The 19,616-nt window shown below is 34.6% G+C and overlaps 1 pseudogene; it reads right to left on the reverse strand.

Moving 5' to 3' along the window:
* Positions 1–18,848: 18,848 nt before the first annotated feature.
* Positions 18,849–18,980, reverse strand: LOC121488592 (annotated as a pseudogene).
* Positions 18,981–19,616: the final 636 nt, after the last annotated feature.

Genomic DNA, 19,616 nt, shown 5'->3' on the forward strand with positions numbered 1-19,616 from the left:
GCTTGAAAACTATCATGAAAAAAATAGTAACCTAGTGGAAAAAATATATGAAGGTAAGAAAAATAACAGCGCTGAGACTTCAAGAAATAATACATTTTTCAGTAATCCCTTTCTAGTATTCATCCATCTGATCAACTGCATTGTCTTCCAATGTTCTCTAAAGGGTAATTAGGTAAATACTTAGCATTCTCATAATAATAATTAAAAAAAGGTATTCTGCTACTCAGAGAAAATAAACAATCTAACAAGGGAAAGAACACTAAAGAAAAGAATAGTTAAACCAGATCTAAAGGGAGAATGAGCATAAAAGAAGCAAATAACATAATTAACTAAGATGTCAGAATGTAAATCAGTGAAAAACATAATTGTACTTTAATCTATAAAAAAGACAATGGCCCAAGGTAATTTATACTGTCTCCTCGTGATCTCTATAATCATTTACACTGAAAATAGTGCCATATGAAATGCTGTTACTTGTATATGATGATGGTGCTATGACCCATCAGTAACAAATCTACAAAATTGTTTTGTTTTTGGAGTAGGAAAGGGTTGGCAATAAATTCATTCACACTCTCTCATCTGGTCCTCTTGTGAGCAATGGTGTACATTGGCAAGTTGAAGTTACAGCTGCAGTCAGTGAGCCCAGAACAAAACAAAACAAAACAAAAACCCAGTGAGTGAAAAATCAATCAGATTGTAATTAGTGCATAGGGGAGATTGAATACCCTAACCTGACATATTAGCACCAAGTTCTGACCAACTAAGCTTAACTATCCATATGGTATCAAAAATGCATCTATATTTAATCCAGTGTTTAAAAATGGTATTTGTTAAACCCTGATGAATTTTAGAAAGCATCCCCAATTCTTCCTCACTGTACATACTTCAGCATGTGTATTATAACAGAGTGCCAGGCATCACTTAACATTAGAACTATGAGAAAGTAAGAGGAAAATGCTTGGTATGTCTCAACCTTTTTTGGTGGGAAAATGTAACCCAAGTAATATTTTGAGTGGTTGGCTCATGTGGGTCACTCAATCACGGGCTGGCGAGCTTGATGTCCTCACAAAATAAAAAACTAAATTTTTTGACTTGATGCCTCTGATGGAATGTTGTAAGAAGATGTGTTTAAATGACAATAGCATAATCTAGCACAGGTTTTATAGCCAAGCATAAGGAAGAGCATCACTGATATTCAAGAACTACCCTGTGCCACATGCCATCCCAGTTCCTAATGTAATACGTTATGTTTGATCCTCACAATAGAAATATGAGGTAGTTGTTATATCCTCGTTTTCTAGATAAGAAACTAAATTGTGAGATAAAAAACTTACCCAGGGTAGAAAATAGTGAAGGCTTCATTCAGAATTTGACTACAAAGAGTTATGCCAAACTCCATAATTGTTTTTATTAAAGATAAGGTAAATATAACCAACCAACTTGATAAGACATATGTCATTTGCATTATTTATACTATCCGATAGATATAATGAATTGACCTAATAACCCAAGTGAAGAACATGGATCTCAGATGACAATAATTATGACCAAGAGCTTTATAGACACAGGACATATTGACAGAAATGCCCTATTTTCTCAGGTTGTGTGTGTGTGTGTGTGTGTGTGTGTGTGTGTGTGTGTATGTGTGTAGCTTTATCTTAAAGACTTTGCTAAATTGGCAGAATTCTTGGGTAGTCACAAAATTCCAGTGATTCTAACATTTTAAGAGATGATTATAACCCAGAAACCAAACATCTGTGAGGCTAAAAATAAAAGCATTTCTTTCATTACTTTACCAAGACTTTCCGAAATGCTACTATCAGCGTGGCTTATCAAGACCCCGATTAATACAGACAGCCCAATATCTCTTATATTAAACCACATGCACCAAGCTCAATCAAAGCAATTCTAATTTGCCATTCTCTGTGAGGTTTTTCTGTTTCAACAAACTTGGGAACATTATTTTATTGACAAATTCCATGGCAACTCTGCAAGAGTAAAGTTACATACTACATACCTATATATATACAGGCAAACTTTCAATCACTGATATGCATATAAATGAATCACAGTGAAACAATCATTTCAAAAAGTTATTGGAAGGTTGATTTAAAGTTTCTTCCTCTGTACCGCCATGATCTCCAATGAATTCTATTATATTACTTAACCATGTTGTATTGTAAATGCCTTTTGCCTCAATTAGAGGATGAACTTTATAAGGTCAGGGACTGTGTTTTTTTTCTCTATGAACCCAGTGTATAATGCAGTTCTGGCATTTACTGATTACTTATTCAATAAATAAATGAATAATATAAAGTAAAATATAAAATTTCATAATGGCATCATTGGTTATAATCTGTTTGCATCTGTGAACAGATCTGATTTCTTCTTACACATCCTTGAATGCTTGAAAATACATCTTTAGTTCATCCAGGCACAAATTTTATAGAAGAAAGATATATTTAATCATGTATAGATGAAATAGAATTATTACTCAAAAGCAACAGGAGCCACCTAGAGTGCCCATGACAGAAGCTGAAAGGGTTGACTTTCCTTGAATTCTAAGCAATTGTTGCATGCTGGTCCCTGGACAATAATATAAAGCTGGTAAAGTTTGTATTTAAGATGACCTTCGCCCTTCATTTTTTGAACTTTTTTGACCTTTTGTCTCCTTCCCATACATCCAGAGCCTTTGGGATGTGCTCTGACTGTCAAGACTCTGATGTTGTGGAAAAAAGCATAAGCTTTCTCTCTACTAGAACTAGGTAACTGGCTTGGGCGTGAGTTAATTTCTCTGGCACTTAGTACCCATGATGTAAATTCAGAATAATAATGATCTTCCTCTGAGGGTTTAGGCCTATGTGAAAGGACGCAAGTGAGGATGCTCTGAAAACTATAGAACATTAAATGGATATTTGATGTTGTATAAAACATTCTTAAAATTGAAGAACTTCTAACGTCCTCTTTGCTCTGAAGTACCCATGACCTAAATAACTTCATTCTCTCTTCTCTCCAAATCCCTGTCAGTACAATTGTTGGGCCTGAAAATACTCTGATTATTGCCTAAATTTATTCGCTTTAATCTAAAATGCCTAATAAACACGAAAACTACCTTAGTATGTTAATTTTTTAAAAGATTTTATTTATTCATGACAGACACAGAGAGAGAGAGAGGCAGAGACACAGGCAGAGGGAGAAGCAGGCTCCATGCAAGGAACCCGATGCAGGACTTGATCAGGGTGTGGCTCAGGGTGTGAGCCAAAAGCAAAGGGATCAGCCTTTGAGCCACCCAGGCGTCCCAGTTTGTTAGTATTTTTAAAGAGGGTATTGTATATCCAGTTATTCTGAAGGCTGCTGAGGATGAGTACTTTTCTGTCTAATCTCACTGCTAATTCCTACTCTAATAAACACAGGGGTCAGAAAGGCACCATCCCAGAAAGAAAAGGCTATTCATCTCAATTTTAAGACTACAACACATGAAGGATGGTAATTTAATTTCCTGAAATTTGCTCATCTGAAAGTTTAATTAACAGAAACCAAGATACTAAAATAGTTTTGTATCAAATATATAGAATAGTGGTACTTAACTGCTAGATGACTTATGTTTCCATAGTGATTGTTAAAATTATATTTATAAAAGAAACCAAGTGTAACCATTTTAGCAATTCTACAAAGGCATACTCTAAGAGGTAAAATTAAAGTTAAAAAAATGAGACCATTTATAATGGGTCGTTATGACTCTGAATAACGATGATTATTGGTTCTGCTTAATAAAACTGTCATCTAACACAAAATAGATATTAAGCTAAATTACATTACATTATCATTCTATCATGCTACAAAATTCAATGCAAAGCCTTTAAAAGAAATAAATCCACAAGAAAACAGGCCCGGATGGGGTAATTGGGTGACGAGCACTAAGGAGGGCACTTGTTGTGATAAGCACTGGGTTTTATACTATGTGTTGGCAAATTGAATTTAAATTTAAAAAATTAAACAAAAAAGAAAAAGGCCCAATATTAACCTTTTTTACCTATTTCAAAATGGTCTCAATTAATAAAGGAAACTATATGAAAAATCAAAACAAAACAAAACACAGGTATGCTGTAAAATGCTTCTTACTAGAGCAAACAAAACTCAGTCATTAAATACATGTTTTTAAAAATGATCTAGCTTTGGTATGATACTTGATAAAGCCAGGATCAGCTTTTCTCAAGCTTTTCTCCAGTCATTCAGCTTTTGCTTCTTCATTCCAAAGTGTTTCTTTCCTGTCAGTTTCCACTGTCCCCTCTGCTGACTAACTCACAAAACCTAGGTAGTGGTATCTATCAATACCACTCCTAAATCTGATCACACTCAGGCAATGCTTCTCTCAAGGTGCTTCTCATGCTTCCAAAACCAAACTCACACATGTTGTGAAAATACAGATTTCTAGATCTTTTTCAAGACCTACTGAATCAGAAGCTATGTGGTGAGGCCTGTGAATCTGCATTTTAATGTTCACCCAAGGCGTTTATATATAACCCTGGTTTGTGAATCATTGTACTTGAACTACTGACAAATAGTAAAGATTCTAGGGTATACTACTGCTCAGTTTAACACTTAGTTGGTTTACATTTAATTCATTATTGAAAATATGTACTTGGAGATATGCAATTCACCAGGCTGTTTGCTAGGTACTAGAGTTACTAAGATGATGGAACATCTTTTCTCTCATGCATCTTGTAACATGATCATAGGATTTTCCTTTCTGGAAACACAATCTCAATATTATACCATTATTTCTTCAAGACTTAGTATAGAATCCTGAGTTCTCTGTTTCCACGAGTATAAGCCAAAAAAGAGCTTTCGAATAAAGTAAGCTAATCATTGAAATAAAACAATAATAGATACTATATGGACCACACATAAATGAAGAAAAAATGAGTGAGTAGGAAGACTGAAGTGTACAAAATGTAGCACAGAAAGAAAAAGAAAATAAAGACATAAAAGGAAATTTAAGAGACATGGAGAAAGCAAAATCAAGAAGCTCTAACATACGTCAAATAAGAGTTTCAGTAACAAAGAATGGTGTTCATAGGAAGAGGAAATATTTGAAAAGATGGCAGAAAAACTTGAACTGAAGAAAGAGATGAGTCCTCATATTAAGAAGTTACATAAAAATGAAACAAATTATACCTACTTGCTTTACAGTGGGATTGCAGAACATCAGGGGACAAATGAAAATCTTAGAAGGAACCAGAGATAAAAGAGAAATAAGCTCTTCATTTACAAAGGAAGAGTCAGCCTGACCTTATCAGCTTTAGAGAGGCTGGAAGAGTATAGGGTAAAAGTTCAAAGTGCTGAGAAAATAACATTCAAAGTAAAGATAATCATTTAAGAGAGAGGGTAGAATGAAAAAGTTTAAGGACACACAAGGAATTATAGTTTCTGACCCTCACTTGGAAGAAATACCAAAGGATGTACCTCATTAAGAAATAAATTAATCCATAAAGAAGGAATACGATTCAGGAAGAAATCGTGCAAGTAAGTTGCTAAGATATATTGCTAAATCTAACTAGAAATGACAATAACATTCTAAAGACAATTTTTTATTGTTTAAATAAAAACTAGAACTAAATTGTGGATAATGCAAATCTCTCTTGACAAGAGATTTATAAAAATGGATTGTCAACAGGCAATTTTATAGCTTAAATTAATTTGAGGAGATATCAAGAGGCACTTGAATTAACATTAAATGTGTAATCAAAATCAGCTTATTTTCCTTTATATCATTAATTTAATAGCAACTTAAACTCTATTGATTTTAAAACAGATTTTTTACCACTTTTCCCTAAAAGGATTGTTTTGTTTGAAGCAATAGTCAGTCTTGTTATAGTAATTTTGAACATGTGAAATATGTCAAATATGTAACTGTAGAATGATTAACTCTTTATAAACAATTAAGACTCCTGTTCAAAGAGTAAAAATACTTATCAGAGAGAGCCTATTTTTTTCAGGTTATACCCATCAGTTACTGTTATAACACTGCAGGCATACCTTGCTTTTGTGTTTTGCTTTATTGTGCTTTGCAGATATCACAGTTTCTACAAATTGAAGGTGTATGATAAACTTGTGTTGAGCAAGTCTATGGGCATCATTTTTTTCCAAAAGCATTTGCTCACTTTGCATTTCTATGTCATATTTTAGTAATTCTTCCAATATTTTAAACTTTTATTTATATTTATTATGGTGATCTGTTATCAGTGAGTGATCTTTGATGTCATTATTGTAATTGTTTTTGGGGCATCACGAACTGTGCCCATATAAGAAAGAGAATTTAACTGATAAATGTTGTGTGTGCTCTGACTGCTCCACCTGACCAGTTGTTCCCCTGTCTCTCTCAGCTTGGGCCTCTCTGTTCCCTGAGACACACAATATTGAAATTAGGCCAATTGATAACCCTACAATGAATGCCTCTAAACATTCAAATGAAAGGAAGAATCATATGTCTCTCAAATCAAAAGTTAGCAATGATGAAGCTTAGGGAGAAAGGCATATCAAAAGCCAAGACAGACCAAAAACTAGGCCTCTTATGCCAGTAAGCCAAGATGTGAAGCAAAAGAAAAGTTCTTGAAGGAAATTAAAAGCAACTACTTTGGTGAACACTCAAATGATTAGAAAACACAACATTCTTAGTGCTGGTATGGAGAAAGTTCTAGTGATCTTAACAGAAAATCAAATCAGCCACAACATTCCCTTAAGCCAAAGCCTAATCCAGCACAAGACCCTAACTCTGCATTTCTGTGAAGGCTGAAAGGTGAGGAAGCTGCAGAAGAAAAGCTGGAAGCTAGCAGCAAGAGGTTGGTTTGTGAGACTTAAGAAGCCATCTCCATAAAATAAATGTGCAAGGTGAAGCAGCAAGTACTGATGGAGAAGTTGCCGCAAATTATCAGAAGATCTAGCTAAGATAATTCATGAAGGTGACTACACTCAGCAATAGATTTCCAATGGAGATAAACCAGTCTTCTAATGGAAGAAGATGCTCTGTAGGATTTTCATTGCCAGAGAGAAGTCAATGTCTGGCTTGAAAGCTTGAAAGAAGTAGCTAACTTTCTCGTTTGGGGCTAGTAACTCGTTTGGCAGCTGGTAACTTGAAGCTGAAGCCGATGTTCCCTGACCACTCCAAAAATCCTAGGGCCTTCAAGAATAATGCTAAATCCACTTTGCCTGCTCTCTATAAATGGAACAAATAAAGCCTGGATGACAGTGTATTCTGGTTACAATATGGTTTACTGAATATTTTCTCTTTTTTTAAGATTTTATTTATTTATTAGCAACAGGGAGAGAGAGATAGAGAGGCAGGGGGAGAAGCAGGCTCCATGCAGGGAGCCCAACACGGGACTCGATCCTGGGTCTCCAGGATCACGCCCTGGGCTGAAGACGGTGCTAAACCGCTAAGCCACCAGGGCTGCCCAGTTTCCTGAATATTTTAAGCCCACTGTAGAGACCTCTTACTCAGGGAAAGAAAAAAAAGGATTCCTTTCAAAATATTTATATTTTGTACCTGGTCATCCAAGAGCTCTGATGGAGAATTACAATGGGATTAATGTTGTTTTTATGCCTGCTAACACAACATTTATTCTGCAGCCCATGAATCAAGGAGTAATTTTGACTTTCAAGTCTTATTTAAAAAACATAGTTTGTAAGGCTATAGCTGCCACAGATATTTTTTCCTTTGAGGGACCTGAGCAAAGTCAACTGAAAACCTTCTGGGAAGGATTCATGATTCTAGATGTCATTAAGAACGTTCATGACTCAAGAGAAGAGGTCACAATATCAACGTGAATAGGAGTTTGGAGTAAGTTGATTCCCACCCTCATGGATGACCTGGAGGGGTTCAGGACTTCAGTGGAGGCAGTAACTGCAGATGTGGTGGAAACAGAGAACTAGAAGTAGAAGTAGAAGTGGAAGTAGAGCCTGGACATGTGACTGAATGGCTGCAATCTCATGATCAAACTTTTATGGATGCGGAGCGCTTCTTTCGGATGAGAAAAGACAGTGGTTTCTTGAGCTGGAAACTACTCCTGGTGAAGATGCTGTGAATACTGTTGAAATGACAACAAAGGATTTAGAATATTTCATATACTTAGTTGATAAAGCAGTGGCAGAGTTTGAGAGGACTGACTACAGTTTTAAAAGTTCTGCTGTGGGTAAAATGCTAGCAAAAAGCATCATATGCTACAGAGAAATTGTTTATGAAAAGAAGACTAAATTGGTGCATCAAACTTTATTGCTGTCTTATTTTAAGAAATTGCTACAGCCACCTCAACCTTCCACAGCCACCAGTACTGGTCAGTCAGCAGCCATCAGCATCGAGGCGAGCCCCTCCACCAGTAGAAAGATTATGACTCACTGAAAGCTCTGATGATGGTTAATATTTTTTAGCAAGAAAATATTTTTAAATTAAGCTATGTACGTTGTTTTTTAAAGATATAATGCTACTGGACACTTAATAGATCACAGTGAAATGTAAACATAACTTTTCTTTTAAGATAACTTTAGTATGCATTGCGAAACCAAAACTTTCATTTGACTTGCCTTATTGTGCCTTATTGTGATATTCATTTTATTGAGGTGGTCTGGAATCAAATTAGCAATATCTTTGAGGTGTGCCTGTTTGGACAAAGAGAAGTGGCCATTTGTGGCAGAAAAAGAGCAACTTGTTTATTATGTAATTTAGGAGCTTTCCTATGGAGCTTGATTGGTGTGTTCGCATTTATATTGTAAATTGTACGCTGTATATTGTACAGTGTATTGTATTGTAAATTGTAAACTGTATATTGTAGTATATACAGTACTTAATAGTGTAGAGTTTTCCCCTAAGTTAAGAATAGGAACAATGACAAAAAATTTTGAAAAAAGTGTTTTTGGTAAAGTCAAAGAAGGAAATTATTTTTTTCCTAAGAGATATTTGGCTCTGTTTCTAAGAGTATCTTTAAGAAGATACTTAGGAAATAAACATGAACTTTCATACTTAATGAGAAATTCAGAGAATGCTCTGAGTTCAGTATTAAGTTTAAAAAATTGTTGGCATTACCGACATCATACATTGTCAAAGTCCACGAGAAATTATCAAACATTTGGTCAGTTCACTTAGGGAAAAAAGAAATAGTTTTTCAATTCACTGAAAAAATAATGAATCAAATCATTTTGGTATGGATAATATTCTTTGAATTTTGTATAGGTGTGAAAATAAACTGCTAATTGAAGTTTTCTTTTTTCTGCTACTTAGATACATTTTTTGGTATTTTTTCTAGATTATTTTTCCTTACTACATTTCCATGTAATTAAGAAAATGATCTCTTACTTTTTTATCTGCAATTAATGGGTACATTCTTCTCTCAGACTCCCTAATCTTATGTGCCTGATAAGCAACTCTCTGGTGGTGCGACCATGACTTCCATTCCTGAGTTCAGAGTGTAATTATGAAACATGAAGTTAGAAATGTTCCTTTTATCTCTCCTGTTTCCCCTTTTGAGGATTTAGAGAGGCTAGAAATACACCAAAAGTGCCAACATAATGAAAAGAAAAACTACTATGACAAGTAAAACATTCTACACATAAATGTTCAAAAACAGAAACAAAAAAATATCTGCTTGTAATAACATAAAACTGAAGAAAACAGGTCAATATAGACATTGGGGCCATATGTAATCACTCTTGCAGTAACCTAAACACATTAAGTGCTCTAACATGTCTAAGATAATCAATGACAAAGGAAAGAATCTAAAGAAAGAAAGAATATAACTTGCGGATAATTTTAATGTGTTATAGTTTTATGTGGAAGTAAGAAGCCAATGGAAAAAGAACTGATAGATGTTGTAAGAAAGAGAACATGAAGAAATACTTAACAAAAGGAGAACTGGTAAAGGGAACCCATGTTGATGAAAAGACATGGTTCAGTTTTTTTTTTTTGACATGGTTCAGTTTTATCTATCTATCTATCTATCTATCTATCATCTATCATCTATTTTTGCATTGTCTCGAATTGTCAAACAGGAGTTCATAATTTTAGAAATTAGTAATTGATATAAATCTTAAAAAATAATTTTCTTCAGATTCACAATGTTGCTTACCATATTATTATTCCCTTGTTAAATTGTGTACTGGTGCAGCATATGATTGAATATGAACTTAAAATCATAGATGTCCATACCCATATTTTAAAAAGGAAATTTCAGATACTATCATCAATTAATTGATTAGTCCTTCATTTGCTTGCAAGAAATTACTAGTGTGACTTGGCATAATATAGGAAGCCTGAAAAGTATTCTGAATCCATTAGTAAGAAGAATTTGTATGAATTTTAAAATTTTACCACCTATAGAATGCCTTCTACACCTAAGCACTTGACATTTGTTGTGTTACTCTCATTGAGAGAACAAGAGAAAAGAGATTAAATATTAAGCACTATGGATTTAATGATAACGAAGTTTCTTATTTAAATTGTTAATCTTTATTTTAAAGAGATATTCATTTATTTTAGGTAATTTAAAGATGGTCCTTTCTGGAGACAGGATTTTGAGCATGTGAACTTATTCAGATCAATTTTAATCTAATAACTCTGCATCTGACAGATTCTCAGATGCTTTTATGGAATAACAGATCTTCTAAACAATGACTGAAGTCAAAATCACAAAGGCCCATTGTTGTTTATAGCTTGATTTCTAAGTCTCCCACTCAGTACAGCATTTTGTCAAATTGAAACCATATATGATACGCATTACTTATTAATGTGGAATTCCTTTGTAATAATTTTGTAGTAAACTGTTTACTTATATACAGTTCTGATTTCATATATTATTGAAACACTCATTTTTCTTATCATATTATCTCAATAAAATTCCCCATTGAGGACAAGGATAACTAAGATGGACCAGAGTGAATGGCTGTGTAGGTTGCTTACTCCACAACTCTAGAGGAGCTGTTCACATTGTAGACTTTGTAGATTTAAGTATTACAACAATTTTCTGACTGCATACTGCCATCTTCTAATAAAATTAGTTTATTATGACAAATTGCCTATAGGTGGACATGAAGTGTCTTGAGGAGGGACTTCTTTTACAAATTGCTCAACAATGCTGTATAAATTAGTGACTGGCAGCCCTATTAGGTCTGATTGTCCAGTGTCTGGAACATAGAAAACACAGGAAAAACTCATATGTTCAATGAAGATAATTTGAGTAACAAGGGATTTAGCAGCAATAACAACTAGACTTTATGAGTATGTAAAATACTACAAGTATTCCTCATTCGCACAATGAAAGATAATAATACTACCTATCTCCAAAAAATGCTTGCTAATTGTAGCATTCAATCAATGTTAAGTGATTATTTTAATTAGCTTGAATGGAAACAAGAGTCTTAAGTGGAATATGTCTGCTTTAATAATAAGTAAGGCCTTGAAGATATTTTATACCCATTTATACTACTTGTAGTAATGAACACCCTTGGTTAAATGTAAACTTCATCCTTAACTCTAATTTTCAATCATTTTAAATTCTGAAGTCACTAAGTACAATTTGCTATTACCTGGGCAGAGTATTTGATGATTTGGTGGATTACTATAAGGGAACAGGTTTTTATGGTGGCAAACTCCCACATAACTAGATGCCTCACTTCATAATAGGTTAAGAGAAAGATTACTCTGCAAATAACCAAGTTTCAAAAATAAATTACATTTGCTTTCACAGAGGAGAGAAGGGATTAGATCTTGTTCATCTTTAACAGGCACATAGTAGAGCTCCTGGTTAGTTTGTTTTTTTAATAATTAACTAACATTAGATACTTCAATATACTGTAAACAAGTCTTATAAGTAGGAGTAAGAAAAGGCAGATGGAACAACATATAAAGTAAGGGGATATTAATTGTTGGAATTAACTTATTAAAAAAGAGTTCAGAGTGATTCTATGTTTAGTGTGATGACAGCATTCACCAAAGTAAGCTATTCAAGAATAAGAGGTTGAGAATGTAATAATGAGTTGAGTCATCTATGGAACATCCAGGTGTCTAGCAGAGTTGGATACATAGATCTGGAGTTCTAGAAATTGGGAACAAAGACAGAGATTTAACCATCATGGGAGGCAATACAGAGTAAATAATAATAATAATAGACAACCATTAAAGTACTGGTAAAGTGCTGGTATTGTTGTAAGTGTCCCACATATGTTACCCCACTTAATAGTCACATAAGTCCTGGGAGGCATGCATAATAACCCCCATTTTATGAATTAGAAACTGAGGCTCAGATCTGTTCAATGATTTACCTAGGTCACATGGCTTCCAGGTAAACAGGATTTGAACCCAATCTGCTTCTAAAATCCACACTCAGTATAAAGCAATATAAGCACCAGATTTCCAGTTTTCCTTTCCCATTTATGAGCTTTGACTTTGGTCATGTTGCCTACCCAGCTTCTGCCTCAGTTTCCTCATTTTCACAATGAGGGATAATAATACTCTCTGTCCTCAGGGAGTGCTTAGTATATAGTAGATAGTAGCATTCAATCGATGTTAAGTCTTTATTTTTATTAGCCTATTAATGAATGTTGAAACAATGGAGGAAAAGGAGATTGCATGTGTGAATATGGGGATTGAGAAAACAGACATATATTTGATCCTTTAAGAGGTGGTGCGGCCCAGGTCAGAATCTGGAAGCCTTGCCCAGTGCAGGGTGAATGTGGGTATGAGTGTGTGCTCCACTCCAGCACAGAAAGCACTGCTTGATGCTAAGAGGACAAAATGGGAAGGGAGATGCCAAATGGAAAGGCTGGTATCCCATCCAGATGTAAGGTCCATGTAAAGGGACTGAGCAAAGAAAAATGAAAAGGTTCAATTTAGATCGTTAGGAGGCAAAGCTTGGAGAAGCTTCTTAAGCGAGTGACTGGGCTTCTTCCAGGTTGCCTATGTCCTGACGTTTGGCTAGAAGATAGCTCTTAAAGACAGTGATCTTTCACGAGCTGAATTTGGACAGAATAGCTAAGATCTTAGAAAGGAATGAGGATGAAGCAGCATCATAGAGCCAGGGGAGGAGAAAAGATAATGTGGAATATATGGGGAGTTGGGAGGTTTGGGTGAGTCTGTGTTGTCTGTAACATCCTCAACTCAGTTAATCCCTGCAACAGTTTTATGAGAGACTCCATTTATCCCCATTTGTTTATAGTTTAGAAATATTAGGCTACTATAATTGCCCGTACCTTGCCTAAGGTCACATAGCTAGTGTGAATGCCAGAGCTGGCTTTTGAACCCAGGCAGTCTGGCTCCAGTCCATGCTTGTAACCATCTGCTATTCCTTATCCCCATTTGGTTTCCTTCTTTTTTTTTTTTTTTTTTTAAGTAAGCTCTATGCCCAACATGGGCTTGATTGAGCTCACGACTCCAAGATCAAGAGTTGCACATTCTGTGGACTACACCAGCCAGGCATCCTCCTTTTTCCCATCTGCTTACTCTTTCAAGTGGAACACTTTATTACATCCCTTATATGTTTCTGAAAAGAGATAACCTCTTTATATGGTTTCCTCTCCACCTCTTCCATGCCCAACAAATCTGGAAGGAGGAAGGGGAGTGGCACATTTTTTGTTTTTAAGGAATTTTTTTCATATATATATATATATATATATATATATATATATATATATATATTCTGAGTTCTCACTATTCCCCTGAAGGCTTCAGGCTTTTTTGGTAACCAGTTACAGAAAAAAAAAAAAAAAAGAAAAAAAAACTAAATATTTTTTCTGCCTTTATGTTATCCTGAAATATTGACAGTTATAGAGCAAAGTTAGGGTAGAAAAGGGAGGAAAAGTGGCAGAAGAGAAACTTATTAAGAAAAAAATTGGTTAGTATTTCAAAACTAGTTAATGAATTACTGAGTCACCAATGGTGGCATTAAAAACAGTCAATTACTTTTCTAAAACAATAAAGTTAGTTAAACAATACTGATTGGCAGGTTGGTGATATCTAAAACAAAAAAAAAAGTATTTCCAAATATATGTTGTTATCTGTATTTAAAGAGAGAGTGAGACAAAATTATGGGAACATTAAAAATTCAGAAGTCATGTCATTTACACCCTTTTCCTCTTGAAAGCTTAGTTAAAGGATTCAAGACCCCTAATTAGCTTGAAGGTCTTACCAGAGGCCCAATGACTCCAAAGATAATCAATATTGTTAATGATCACAAAGATACATTAAAGATCAATCAATTCTAGAATTTAAAAGAGCCTGATATGGAATCACTTCTATATGAATTAAAATTGTAATTATAAATAACCAAAATGTAACTGAATATTAAAATTGGTTATATGAATAGATGAGTGCATGAATAGAATAAAAGGCCCAGCATAAATTATGATGGTTTGATTTCTGGTCTTATAAAATGGTTTGCTTTCTGGTCTGATACACTTTTTGAATTGTCTAATCTCAAATGATTATATACAGATTTTAAAAGTCTAATTTTCTATTAAAATGAGGATTTTTTTAAATGTGTATTTTCTATTAGCTGTTAAGTATCAAATTCTGATGCTAGAGACAGTGAAAGGATTCATTTGGGTGGATTTGATTGTTGGGGTAAATATAGTATGTGAAAATTAATCTTAAACTATATTCAAAATTCAAATTTTCCCAGCCTACACTTACTCTCTAGCTCAAAAGTTTTTAACTTTGGGTGTACTTCAAATTGCCTGGGGAATGTTTAAAAATACCATTTACTCAATCCCACCCAGGAAAATTAAATCCGAACCTCTGGAGGTGGAGCATTAGTGTTTCTCAAAATCTCAGTAATTCCTGTGTGCATCCAGGGCTGAACCACCACTCTAGTCTTTTTTATTAGCTTTGATCTTTTTTTTTTTTTTTTAAGATTTTGCTTATTTATTCATGAGAGACACACAGAGAGAGAGGCAGAGACATAGGCAGAGGGAGTAGCAGGCTCCATGCAGAGAGCCCCATGTGGGACCCGATCCCATGACTCCAGGATCACGCCCTGAGCCGAAGGCAGATGCTCCTGCTGAGCCACCCAGGCATCCCTATTAGCTTTGATCTTAAGAGAATTCTATGCTTGTTTGAAATGATAGACTTTCTGGGATGAGGAAATGGTGGCCAAAGGCTACTTTATACTTTTATTCATTCACCATGAAAACATATTGAGATCTTAAAATAAAGTATGGTGTGAAGGTCTAGGGGACACAAATACAAATAACCCAAAGCTCTAGTTCTCAAGCAACTTATAGTATATTATAAGGGAGAAATGATGGAATGAGAGGTATATCTTAAAAGATAACAGAATAAAAAAAATAAGGCTAGACAATATGTTTTGCCAAATAGTGGAGGTTATTAAAAGAGAAAAAGAAAGCAATTTAGAATTCTCATTAAGAATTCTTATTCTTAATGCCTGGGTGGCTCAGTTGGTTAAGCTTATGCCTTTGGCTCAGGTCATGATCCCAAAGCCCTGGAATCGAGCTCTGCCCTGATACAGGTGTTGGACTTCCTGCTCAGTGGGGAGTCTGCTTCTCCCTCTCCCTCTGCCTTTCCCCATGCTCATACTCTCCCCTCTCTCTCTCAAATAAACAAATAAAATATTAAAAAAGCAGAATTGTCACTAAAAAATCATTGGAGGATTCTGAACATGATCAGAATTACGTTCTGCAAGAAGAAGCAGATATAAAGAGTCAAGTTATATAATTATTTTGATATTTTAGATCAAAGTTAAATGAGAGATTAATGGCAAAAATGAGAATCCAGTGGGAGGAACACATGTTAGGAATATTATGGAGGCAAAATCCACACAATTCATAAGCTCAAGACATGTGGTGAGGAGGGCAGGATGGGGAATCAGACCCAAGGTCAATATTCAAGCCTGGTTTTCTGGGATTATGGTACAGCTACCCAAGAAATGGGAAGGTGTGTGGAGGGGCGAGAGAGATGCTTATGGACATGTTGGATTTGAAGTGCTGGTTGGGATGTCAGGCTGATGTCCAGCAGGCAGCATGGAAAAAGACATAATGGTTTAGAGGAAAGCCTCACAGAGATTAACATAGCGGGGAGCTAAGAGCTACATTGGAGAGAATGTTGGAAAAGGAAAGAAAGAAAAAAGAAAAAAAAAAAAAAGGAAAGAAAGAAAGCTGCTCCTCAGGGAATCTCTGCATTCCAGGACAAAAGAAGGATGAAGTCAGAAAACTGTTTAAGAGAAGCCAAGAAACTCAAGAGGAATAACTTTTGAGAGTGATTAATATCAAAAACCAAAAGCTGATTCAAAATTAATTCTGAGAAAAGGCCATAAATTTGATAACCAAAGTCTTGCTAACAAAACGATTGGACGCAGGAAGTCAGCCTGAAAGTCACTGAGGAGTGACTGGTGACTCCAGTGTGGTCCACCACGTGTGGTGGACAGCAAGGCAAGGAATATTGACTCTTCTTTGACAAAATCTAATCTTAAAAGAAAAATATGACGTTTTCTTTATGTTATATATTATAAGAATATGCTTTTTTAATTGTAGGGATAAGTCTAATTGCTTCTTTGCAGAGGACTTTATGGAAGGGAAGCGATATAAGTGAAAAGAATAAAAGTTGAAGAGAAGATAGCTAGCCTACTAAAAAAAGTCACTTGAGAACCATGATCTTCTCACCACATTTTCCTCAAGAGAGTCCTCTGGTGAAATCAACCAGTAAGGCTTAGTTAATATTGAGCTTCAGTTGGACAGGCAATTAATAGTAAGATAAAATGGTAGGACTGCTGCTATAGTTTGCACATTGTTAAAAATTTGAACATCAAAATTAACCTTCCATGCCTTTCAAATACTAACATTTATGAGCACATTACAAAGCAAAATGCAAAAAAAAAAAAAAACAGAAAAAGTAAATTAAGAATGTGTAAATATTAAACATAATTTAACATATTATTTATAGATTCAATTAATGAAAGTAAAACATTATTAAAATAAAGTACTAGAAAAAAGGAAGAAAATTTTTAAGACAAACTGAAAGCAAAATATTATTTGTTTTTTTAACTTTGTAATCTTAAGAGACAAAGCTTCATTCAATCCATTTTTGTAATTTTTGAACTGTCAATAAACTCTTTCCACATCTACATGGTCAGGAAAACCATGCAGGGGAGGTTATAAACTATTTCTACATATTTTCCTCTGATTCTTTCATCTTCAAATAATTCTACTTCTTATTTGATTTAAGAATTTTTATTACCTTTTTTTTCCAGAAATTACAGTTTTTAAAATGAAAATAGAGCTCTAGTTTCTATTTCTCTTGTTAAACGATTCCATTTTAATATCTTTAACTGTATGTACTTGGAGATTTTATAAAGATTTTATTTATTTATTTGAGAGAGAGGGAGAGCACAAACAGGGGAAAGGAGAAGTAGACTCTCCACTGAGCAGGGAGCCTGTCACAGGGCTCAATAGGGCGCTCAACAAGGGGCTAGACCGGGGGTGGGGAGGGGTGGGGTGGGGTGGGGGGGTTGAACCCAGGATGCTGAGATCATGACCTGAACCAAAACAGATGCTTAACTGACTGAGCCACTCAGGCACCTCTGTAGTTGGAGATTTTTATAGTCACCTCTCTCACTTTCAAAATTGTCTTATTTATAAGATACCAGAGAAGGATTATTCTAGTAGTAAAAATTTGCAGCACCATGATGTGTTGGCTTATTATGACCATTTGAGAATTGTAGACCATTTTCTTGGTTAATCCTTTTCATATTACTAGAACAATTAAATTAGTGGTTTTATCCTAACAGTGTAAAATGAATTCAGAATGAAAAAATAAAATGATACTATACAAACAAAATACTGGTACCTTGATACTTTAAATTAGTGTCATATAGTTGAATTCTGAAATACCAAAAACTCACTAAATAACATTTCTAACAATATCATAGTTCTTATGTCTTTAAAAAATGACATTCAATGAGGTGGGCTTTTTTAAAGGAGGCACTCTGTGTAAAAGAGTTCAAATTAACATAATGCTATGTAATATTCTGTAATTTAATTATTATGATTCTATCATACAGTATTAAAATTGCAGGGATCCCTGGGTGGCTCAGCGGTTTAATGCCTGCCTTCGGCCCAGGGCGTGATCCTGGAGACCCGGGATGGCTCCCTGCATGGAGCCTGCTTCTCCCTCTGCCTGTGTCTCTGCCTCTGTCTATCTCTGTGTCTTTCATGAGTAAATAAATAAAATCTTAAAAATAAAATAAAATAATTGCTGAGGTGCTCTTTAGGGGAAGTGATTCTCTTGCCACTGAGTTTTTGTTTTGTTTTGTTCTTGACATTAGACTGAGATGCCAGATGTCCACAGGAATATATACTAATATTTTAACAATTGTGTTTTTCTCATTTGAATTATTTATGAGATTTAAAATAAATTATCATTTAAAGTATTCTGTTTCATTTGGAGAAAATGATTTGTTATTTTGCATTTGTAACATTTTCATTTAACATGTGACAGTAAATGATATATATGTAAAAGTAATTCTATTTAAAGAGTCCCCATTTTATTTTTATTAAATTAATTTATTAATTAACTAGTTAATTAATTTTGAGATAGAGGGGGATGGAGGAGCACAGGGAGAGGGAGAGAGAACTCAGCAGCATGGAGCCTGGCTTGGGGTTCCGTCTCATGACCCTGAGTTCATAATCTGAGTGAAATCAAACAGTCCAGCGCTTAACTGATTGACCTACCCAGATGGCCCTCAAGAATCCTTTTAATAATTTAATGTCATATGGGGAAAACCACAAAAAAATTAAGATTGCATATTACAATTTAATTTTCAAGGTCTTTTATTTTATTTATTTTCTATTTTTAATTTCATTTACTTTCTCATATTTATTCTATCTATCTATCTATCTATCTATCTATCTATCTATCTATCTACCAGCAATAATCGTGCCTCGGATAAACCTCATTGGCTACGATACTGCCACTGCGCAAAGCTCTATCTATCTATCTATCTATCTATCTATCTATCTATCTATCTATCTATCAGAATACCCACACATATTCACACACATATACATGTAGATATTTTGACTCCATACTTCTGCTTGAAAGTTTGTTCCATCTAGAATAACTGAGTCTGTCCATTCCATCTTTTCAAATCTCATCCATTCTTCAATATACTGTACAAATCCTACTAGTTCTATAAATTTTCTGAACATCATTGCATGAAATCCTCTGCCCTTCTTTTGAATATCTTGTCTTTAACATTTGTGTTATTTGTTTACTAAATACATGCTTCCTCCTCACAGTTCTTAGAACTATGCTTAAACAGTTAAATACACTTCCACTGCTTACATATTTTCATTTAACTTTTACACACAATTGTAAAATTATTATTTTAAAAAATATTTTATTTTTAAGTAGATCCCTACACTGAACGAAGGGCTTGAACTCACAACCCCGAGATCAAGAGTTGCATGCTCTACCAACTAAGCCAGCCAGGTGCCTATAAATTGTAAAATTATTAAGAACAGAGTGCTCCTGAGCAAATCTTTATCAAGTTGACTTCTAATTGTCTTTTGCAAAAACTAGCAAATACGACATAAACAATACATACAACATAAACAAAATC

Source organism: Vulpes lagopus, chromosome 3 (genome assembly GCF_018345385.1).
Source record: "Vulpes lagopus strain Blue_001 chromosome 3, ASM1834538v1, whole genome shotgun sequence".
Classification (NCBI taxonomy): Eukaryota; Metazoa; Chordata; class Mammalia; order Carnivora; family Canidae; genus Vulpes; species Vulpes lagopus.